The following is a 10,433-nucleotide window of genomic DNA, read 5'->3' as shown; positions in this document are numbered from 1 at the left end:
TGGTCTTTTCTGAAGTGACCCTTTCGATCCCTCCCTTGTGGAGTTTGATGTCCTCTAGATATTAGGTACTCGACGTTAACCTATTCAGGAAATTAGATCGCTACACAAATCGATTAACTCCATTTTTTGGAAAATCTTAAATTCATGCGTCAAAGTACTTGGTATAGTCATAACTTCTCATATTTATAATAATTTTCCTGCAAAGGAAAGAATTTCAATATTTATTTAAATTCATATTATAAAGAGAATTTTAAAAAACAATGCACATTATTTCATCGCATTTCTCAACATTCTGTTTTATGGTGTTAATCGATTCGTGCAATGAACAGCTTACATAATGATGCGATACAAACATTAAATGAATAAATAAAAATTCTCTTGTAAGCGTATACTCGAAGCTAACATGTTGCTTTCATAAATATACTGTTGCAGTCGTACATGAGTGGATTAAAGACTGAAATCCTGGTCTAAGAAACTCAAGCATGAACAGTAGCGCTGGCTCCATTTCGTTGCACCTTTCATCTCACGATCCAAGTCGTTTCCGGGTTTCAGAATCGAAATCTGCCCATTGGGAGCTGCTCACGATGCAGTTCGGTTTACCAATGGCTCTAGAACCCCGTCAAACACCTTGCCTTCTCTCCCGTTGCTCGGTCTCTTCCGTGTTTCCTCGTACCTTCAGACACTCCGTGCTCACTGTTTACGTTCTTCGTCGTTTTCCTCATAACGCGCGCGGGCTGCGGAACGAACGGTGATTTCCATCCGAGAAAATGTTCCGTCGATGGCATCGAACCGGTTCAACGATGTTTTCCGTCCAGTAGTTAACGTCTCTCCTTCACGGACTGCCTCCTTCGCTTATGCACACGTCCGTATATCCATGCAACGCTTACGTCATAGATGCGCGATTCCGAACCGATTTACCAAGGAATTGCAAAAAAAAAAGATATCGGTACATGTGAGTCTGTAAGTTGACGGAGTCTGAGTTACGAGAACAAATTGCGTTGATTCAAACATTTTCAAGGACGCGTACAGACACTCGTTGACGATGCAAGGATCTAAGAAACTAAGCAAAGAATCGTCAGAAAATGTGATGTAGATTAAAATAGATTGTACGTCGTGAGATATGTAGGGGGTGCTGTTTAGATTGGACCACTCTGAGCTTTTCGTAAATTCTGATATCTGTAGAGAATACACCGAAAGCAGTTTTGGTTTTATTCTACAGTTATATTGCGTATAAAATGATAATCGGTACAAATATTTAAGTATCTAGTAACACTAGATACAACACTAGATACATCTAGTTGGCATCGATCACAACTTCATCTTCATCGATCACACTTTGAATACATTTCAGACAATCATGACTGGGTCCATTGTCGCTGTTCCAATCCTTGGTTAGTCATTCTACGAAAATATTTTTCAAAGTATCTTCATTTACCACCATTGAGGTATTTTCTCACGTTTTTAAACATATTTTCAACGCAGGTGTGTGAAACAAGCACAAGATCATTGTCACTGTTCTAAATCTCAGCTAGTCTCTCCATTACAATGCTTCCAAGACCACCGCTTCATCATTTCAAACAATCGTCTCCTGACATCATGCTATTTTGTCATACTTTAGTCATCCGACATTTAGATTTACGAAATTGCACTATCCGTAGGATTTCAACGAACGGGTCACGAAAATTTACGAGGTCTGTATACACCTTGGCTCCTTTATCCACAAATATTTGCGCCACTGGATCGGACCATCGATTTTCCCACACCCTGTACATCTAACGACTTCGCATGCGGGCATTTGGAGAAGTGGTCGATCGACGCGCTGGCAAAACTAGGTAGCCTTGAGGATCTCTGTGTTTTCTGCCAGCGAATTCTATCCGGGCATCTGCATGCCAGCAACGTTCCCCGGCGTTCGTCCCGCGCCGCTTTTATTTAACAGAGAACCACCGACGTGTGTCATCGATTTGCATAGTCACCGCCGCGATACACAGTCCTGGTTTGTGTTGATGTAACCTTGTTTCCAGTCCCGTGGCAGGCCTCGAAGCGCGAGCTCGATCACGATCAGGTGCACGGACGTGTTCGATTATTCACCAGCGACTTTTCGACCGCGTCTGTCGTTATCTGGGAATCGCTCGCGACATTAGCCTAGCGATTCCACTCGCGGTTGGTACAGCCAAGTTCTGCGAAGAGAAATTACTTTTTGCTTGATGCCGGGTAATTCTTGTGGTAGGGAAAATTTGGAAATTAATTAACCTTATTCGTTAACTTTTCAGACCTGGCGTCCAAAATTGAGGGCACAAAATTTAAAATTACCGACACTATCGTTTAGGGCGAACGTGGTTTGTTTGTCCACACGAAGAAAATCCAGTTTTTAACGTTCAATGTTCTCCAAAAGATTCTAAAATAGCAGTAAATTTCAGAAACTCCAAACTGAGCAAACATCTAAGAAGATTCCATAAAAACAATTCCTGTTAAGCTCGCACGGTAAATTGTACACATAAAGACGTCTAATACCCTATCTGTTTCAGCCACTTGCTATTCAACTGCGATATTAATTAATTCATGAATACGTAAATAACGACCTGGAGCCTAACGAACGGATCATCTCGTAAACATCTTACGAGTCGTCAGTGGTCCAAAATGTATAATAGAAGCTTCGTTACAACAAGAATTTCTGAAGCAACGACGTGTTTTGCTGGCGTTTTACGATTTTAAGGCTGTAATTAAAGTAATCGTAAAAGATTTATAGCATATTTGGTTATAACGAAGCTATATCGGAGAGCAATAATGTCACGAGTGCGCATGGAATTAAAGGGTCGTTTTGAAAGAATGAAATGCGCGTACCATATTGGTTAAATTACACAAGCCAGCTAATAGGTGTACCGACACTTCGCACAACGGCTGCTTTTAATTATCGTACCTATAAAGACGCGTTTGCAAAACACCATTCCCCGTTTTACGAGCATGTAAATCGGTGATCTATGCTATGCGGAAAGTTTAACTGCGACAGATACCCAACGAAAGGAAGCAACGAGTCCGTAATGCCTGGTTTACACGCGCGAAACGACCGTGCCCGACTGCGAAAAAACGTATGTCGCGAGTAAGTAGTAGTTCTCGTTTCGCGTAACAATGAGGCAAACACTGGCGTGGAAAATATTCTTTCGCGCAATTGCATAATTGCGCCGACTTTCGTTCGACGGCTCCGACTGGTCGTAGACCGTTTCGCTGCAGACGTCAGCCCACGTATTATCAATTATCGCCTCAAAATATGCTGAACTGCCGGCACAGCGGTATTGTAATACATACATCGTTTGTTTATGCTGATAGAGTGCCGACGATAAGCGTAATGTGTTGCGGCGTTTGCAGTCTGCATAATCGGTCTAATGCGCAACATCCTGGTACAGCTAGGGAATAAAATAACATTGGATCGAGAGCTGGATCTAAAGAGTATCTGATGTTATGTAAAAAGATCGTTGTAGTTGTATTATATTTCATTAATAGCAGAAATTCGCTAAATTTACATTCTGCTTGAATATTGGAAATTTAGAGGTCTAAAGTATCAGTGATGGGATCGATGTGTGAAAGTGTGGAATGTTTCAAAATTACTGAATTTATTAGCACTGCTATATCTTTGAAATTATCTTGTCTGTTTCTATAATTGTCACCAGAAATAATAGCGATTATCTAAAGAATTCCAATGATGCTTCCCTCTACAGTCCACGCATTTTTCCTACACCTGCTTTTTTATTCATTCGCACACTAATCCGTTGTATTTTATTGTGCTTTGCTGCGGATTGATATAACGTGCGTGAAAGGGTGTCAATAAAAAATCGATGGGAATCGTACCACCGGTGAACCAGTCTGACACCCGATATTCTGGTCTAAAGTAAACAACGGAAGGGAGCATCGAGCACACATATCGCGGTAACAATGAGGTATTTTTATTCAAGTACGTACCACTATGGAGCATCCAATATTCCGTTACGTGCCCACATTATAGAAATTCGATGCTGCATCCTTGAAGGGCTGGATAAATTCGGAAAAAGCAAAGAAGGGATGATTCCGCCATATGGGACTCGCAGCCGTTTAATTCGACCGTTTAAGATGGAATCGAAACCCGAACCTACAGAACTGAATCCTTTCCAGAACACCAAATTCTTTGGTACGCACCTTTATTTCAGAAGAATGGACAAGTTTAAAAATGTTGAAAATAGCACAAGATACCTAGGACGCAGCTGTGTAATTTTAAATTTATAATTTTCCACGCACACCTCACGTAAATAATCATTATATACGTACACATATCGATTTCAAGAACTAAACTAATTAGAAAATTCGGATTAGAGTAGACTTCGCCCTGCTTTTTCATCTTAACGATTGCAACGTTAAAAATAATAATGCAATAACTCGAAGAAAAGTACTTAGAAAAGGTTAAATTTAACGTCTGTAATACCGACACCCTCGGAGAACACGCGGAACACTTTCAAACGATGATTTCAAAATCATTAGATAAAAGGATCACGCCTCGTCCAGCGGTTCGGTTCATTGATTTCGCGTGAATAACAATTCGATCTTTATCGGGACACGTACCAGTATGCGGGAGCTTACGAGGTCGCCTGCAATCGAGAAAGCAACGATTCGCGGCGTCGCGCAAATGATAAATTTCTTCTCGGTTCTCTTTAAATAAACGTGATTCCTTGAACTTGATTTACCGTCACACAGACGCGCGGTAACCGTGCGCCTATTAAACTCTTAGTATTCGCATATTCCGCCATCGCATCGACCACAACATGCGGCGAAAATTCCGAGCAAGTTTAACAATGAGGGCGTTGTCAGCCGCGAGTCTTAAAAAGTTCAGCAAGTTGCATATGCGCTTATGTTATCAGCCATTCCGGAGAAGTGGAGTAATTAGTTCATCGAATAATCCAGACAATTCGATAGCGCGATGAAAGGAAATGACTCACGAGTAAGGAAGCATTCCATGTAGGTACTTTTTATTTCCAGGTTTGATTTTAAAATTAGAAGTAGCAGTTTTCGATTCATTTTTGAACGAGGAATCACTTGATTGCATAAACCGATTAACTCCATAAAACAAAAAGTTGAGAAATGCGATGAAATAATGTAAATTGTTTTTCAAAATTCTCTTTATAATATAAATCCACATAAATATTGTAGACTCACAGATACTTACTTAAGCTATGTAGCTTTCATTTAACGGTACATAAAACTAATAAGATAGAATAGCCAAAAAGTAATCGTCAGCAATGTTACAATTTTCTGGCGGAGTTAATCGGTTTGTGCAGTGAACAGCTTATATGACGCTCGTTTTTCTCGTTCAAGATCAATTTTTGTTCCTCGAGGGAATTGAGAAGCTGGCACTCCACTAAATTAGGACAAGATCCATCGAGTTAATGCAGATAGAAAAGAAACGAATGAATGAACGATGTGAAAGTGTTCGTAGGTAACAGAAAGTGCGCTCGAAAGGTCGAGAGGCGGTAGCAGGACGTCCTCCTATTTTGCGGAAGGCGTATTGGGTTCCTGCGAACGAGAAAATTTAATGGTCGCCGATTCACAAAAGCAAAGCTACGTGTCAGGTTGTACAGCCATTCGGCAATGATTCGTTTTCGCGATCGTAGCGATGGTGCAAACCAGATAGAAGGCAGAAGAAGCTACGCAGATACGATCTTCCGGTAAAAGGAGAAAGAACCCCCCGGAGTGACTTTGAATCTATAGACCCTTTTAAGGTGTTCTTTTGCGGGACTTGTTCCGTTTGGCTCAGCGTCGGAAACTCAACAAATGATCCTCGCTGGCCCAAGACACAGCTCTTCCTCTCGTCCTATTAGAATCTACTTGGAAGATGATAGGAATCTAGATGGCTCGATAAGCAATTTTAATACCGTTTTCGTATTATCCATGCTTTCCGATAATTTGCGGCTCACTTTCGCTACGCGTTGTTCAATATCTTTGGAAGATGTGATCGGAGATCTCAGAGGATTTAATTTAGAACGCAACTTTTATATCTTTTACTTCTCATTCGAAATTTTGATCGAATAAGAAGCTTCTCCATGTCTAGTGCTCCCATCTCTATTTTGCAAATCGCAGTCGCGAAACGTTAGTCTGTATCAATGTAGACTAAACGATGTTGTCGAGTTAATTAAGAGCTATTTAGCCAAGAGCGTTTCTCTAGAACCGAAGACAGTAAACGCGACGATAAGCGATGATTAATCGCATCCATCGAGGGAGAATTGACATTAAACTTTGCAGTCTCCTCGGCAGCTGATACATGCTACGTTGTTCCCCGTATTATCTTCACACTTGGCTTCCACGGACGCGTTTTCCATTGTTTGCTGAATCTCGGGTCCGCGCGAAGCGTGGCAAGGCGATAGGGAGGAATGAGTTAAGCCTTGTGTCAGTCCCTGATTTAACGCCCGCATTTCCAACCGACACTCTCCATAATCGTGAAACGAGCGATGTTTCTGCGGTCTGCGTGATATCCGTCATTATTACCAGCCAGATACGATTATTGTCATCCTCTGCGAAAAATAATTAAATTGTTTATCACCCTTATCGTTCAGACAGTGCGTTTATTTCGAGATGGAATCATCCAGTCGAGGCGACTTTCAAGATATTTCTGGCATAATGTTGGCGGGAACGTAAGATTCATCGCGTAATTTCACGATTCAAGAACGTAAGAGACATTATGTTGTTAGTATCATTCAAGATTACGTTAAAAAAAGAATGACAATAAATGATGGCAATAGTTTTGTAATTCAGGTGAAACTTTAGTCTCAAATTTGCTTCATAATAAATTTCATTCGTGATCGTTGGACTTTGGTATTAGTTTACTTAATTTTGGGGTTTTCTTAGGTAAGTTTACCTTGCAGGATTGAGAAACGTAATTACTTGAAATACAATTCGAAATACAATTACAAATAAGTAAATGAAATAATTTTTGTACACTGATAGATATTGTTCAATATCAACGCGGTCGGCGCTTAATAAATGTTACGATTGCGTGCACACTGTGTCGTCAGTGGCAATTTTCGAAGAGGATGAAAGAGAGACCGGTCGCCAAAGGTGGGCATACCATCGGTTCACGACCCCACTTTCGTTAACTGCTTTTAATTGCCTCGTAATTGAGATTAATGGAAAGGCATGCGGGCGCACATGATATCACCCTTGGCGAATTAAAATTAAAGTGTAAGACTGGATCGCAAAGAAACCGCCGCTCTCGTTTTCTTTGAGCTCGTCACGCGACGCCGTGTACTCGTGAGGACAGAAATTGCTGGATAATGTCATCGTTGAAGATACATGGAATAAATAAATTAATAAACACTCTAGAGTGTTAAATATTCTTAAATATTCAGTCATACAAATTCAATATTGAACGCAGATATTAATTCAGAATCACTTCTAATTAAATCAAAAGTAGTTCGATCTAATTCAATGAATATCCTAACCCTCTATCGGCCGAATTTCTTTGTTCTGGAGGCAATTCGCAAGGTATTCACTTTGACATTTCAAGTTGATGGTGCTGCCAAACGTTCGCCAGTATTGTTATTGGTTATCAGAGACATTATATAATTAAGACATATAGATCATCTTGCGAAAAAGACTAAAATTATTTGTTAATATGTCGACATATTACCATGTGACTTGAAACTTACATGAGCCCATAGAGGGCTAACTGAAAGGAATAAATAACCTAGCAGTTTCTTTTAATTAACAAGACTACTGAAAATGGTGTTAAAAATAATTTAACTTCATAAGAAGTAGATTAAACCGATCAAATAAGTCCTAATAATGAATATTTACAATCAAATAGTCATGTACATACTATTATTCGATATAGAGCAGCGCGTAACTCGTCCATCTCATAAAACCAAAAGGATGCATGATGGTAATCGACACTGGAAGATGATGACTAGATATCACTGCGCGCGTTTGTCGCGAATTGTGCAATGTATTCGTCGCATTCCGACGAAATTGCCCTGTTATTACCTCATCTAGTCCAGAATGGTGCCAATCGTCCTCTTTCCTCGCAACACGCTTCGTGATAAATTTTAATAGCGCGCTTTTGTACTGTGAACTATGCAGCATAAGTCGCAATAAACTTTTATTCAAAATAGTATTTTGAATTTTCTAAACAGAACGGAATTAGAGAGCATTCTCTATTAAAATATTATTATTTCTTATCAATATTGGGCAATTTATCTTATTGCCGTAGTACTCATACCCATTTCATACTCTTCGCATAAAAATAATATAAATCGTAATCGATGCATTAATAAATTGAAACGAAGGTTCCAAACGTTTCAGACAAATTGCTCGAGCACATTTCAGACCAATTTTAGACTTGCACGAAACGGAGCGAGATTAGAAATTCGTGTCGTTGAAAACGCCTCGCGAGCATTACGCATCTCAACTTTCCCATGAGTATGAGTACTCACTCGGTACGGCGTTATCTTTTTATTGCGTCCCCGTGTCTGTTCGCTAACATGTAAGTTGCGTGGGTGTGCCCATCACTCCTTTGACTCGGACCAACCACACCGTCGTCGGTTCTTCGTAGAGTTTGGGTGTCGCTTATTTCCTCTTTCCTCGTGTTCATCTTAACACCGCGGCCGTCTCGAGGGTCCTTGAAATGGACCGAAACCTCACGTGGTTTTCATGACCGTCAAGTGGCGCTAGGACCACCCGCAAATAACGCGTGCCATTAATTCTAAAAACGTACCACAGTAACGTCAATTACTTCTGCTAACGTCATCCGCCATCTTCCTGCTTCCTTTCACCAGTTCAAATACTTGAAAAGTTTCAAAAATAACCAAAGAAATATGTACCCTCTTGGGGCGCAACAATCGAGGCTTTCCATACGAGGATTATTTAACTATTTATAAGTCAAATTATATGGAGACTTCCGAGAGGTATTATATGGTAAGACCGCTGGCAAACACTAACAGCGGGGTATAAATTAAAAGGAAATATTTAATAAACACTCAACTTCCAACTGCACGCACTCCGATGAGAGAAATTGTAATACAGTTTTATCGAAGGTTACTATGTTTTTTGTTATACCATTAAAACATTGACTTCAACGTAAAAAAGAAATAAAGGATCCTTAATTTTTAACTCAAAATATTAGCCTACCTTACACCAATAAGTGGTTGTAACAATGGAGCCATTTTCGGTTCATTGGCCAGATCGGATTCGCCGAAGTTAATGCAAACAGAGACTATTAGCACTAACACAGGTTAAACCGAAGCTACTCGAGCCCCGTGACCCCATGTTTCGCCTACGAGATAGTGGAAGACCGATGCATTCGTGTGGGGACGTTATACACGTCCGCAGAAAACAGCTGAGAGTCGAGAAGACGAGTGTTCCTCCGTATGATACATCCACGACGAAATTAATGCCCTAGGATTCCCGGTTCCAAGGACAGAGGCTTGTAGGATTGGAGGACGAAACATTCTATCGCAACGGTGCCACCAACATCCTTGCATTCCGCCGATGAGCCGCGATACGATAAATTTTCCAAGGCTGTATACGATGCCCGATGTTGGGAAATACCGTTCGCTTTTAAGGCATCCAGCTTTATCTTGAAAATGCAAAGAATACGATTTTATGCAAGAGTCGACGATCCGCGGGACCTGGTACTTTGCATTGTTAAGATATTCCGAAGGATGAGACTCGCATCGCTCAAAAATTTCAAACGGTCGCACAGGTTCTAAGCTTAGGAATTTCAAATTGCACCCTAGGTTGACTATCAATGTAAGTCGGAGTTATTTTGCACCTGTTGGATTTTTCCGCTATTGATAGGGATAGGCTATAGATTTACGTAGAGAGTACGGTGGATTTAATCATTTCTTCAAAGAAAAGAAAATATTATAAAAGACCCCTAATTTTTTACTCAAAATATGAGGCTACTTCTTAAATTCGAATGTCTAATTAACGTTAGAAGAGGCGCACGTCACATATATATAGAGTTCTCTAGTAATCTGTTCCAAGTTATAGTTCATACGATATCTCACAAGGTGCAAAGTAACTCAAAGAAAGTCGATAAATATATCCACCATAATTCTTTGAAAAAATTCCAATAATTGTCCAAACAATCGCCTTCCAAATGATAATCCACCCTTGTATTTATATTTTACCAATTTTTTAAACACAGTACACAAGAGGTAATCGATTTAGGGTGTAATGGCCCATAAGCTACGACTCCTGAGCAAATTAGACGTTTCAATACTTGAAAGGTTTCCCCATTTGCTCCGAGACGCGATGGAAAGCCCGAAGAAAAGGCTGACCATCGCGCCACCATCAGAGGTTCGTCAACCTCTAGACATTCCAGCGCTCGAACACCAAATACTTCAGAGGGTAAGTGCCCGGTTCAAGCACGAGTAGCAACAAACGAAGCTCCATGTCCGTCGTGGCAGGGAAACGTA

The 10,433-nt window shown here is 40.4% G+C and overlaps 1 long non-coding RNA gene across 1 annotated transcript; it reads left to right on the top strand.

Moving 5' to 3' along the window:
• Positions 1–1,334: 1,334 nt before the first annotated feature.
• On the top strand, positions 1,335–4,394 carry LOC128884967 (uncharacterized). The gene is made up of 3 exons (XR_008459514.1): positions 1,335–2,160; positions 2,271–3,921; positions 3,998–4,394. It is a non-coding gene; the product is annotated as an uncharacterized LOC128884967 (long non-coding RNA).
• The last annotated feature ends 6,039 nt before the right edge of the window (positions 4,395–10,433 follow it).

Source organism: Hylaeus volcanicus, chromosome 1, assembly GCF_026283585.1.
Source record: "Hylaeus volcanicus isolate JK05 chromosome 1, UHH_iyHylVolc1.0_haploid, whole genome shotgun sequence".
Taxonomy (NCBI): Eukaryota; Metazoa; Arthropoda; class Insecta; order Hymenoptera; family Colletidae; genus Hylaeus; species Hylaeus volcanicus.
The sequence above is the reverse complement of the archived record's forward strand: the minus strand, read 5'-3'. Positions and strand labels throughout refer to the sequence as shown.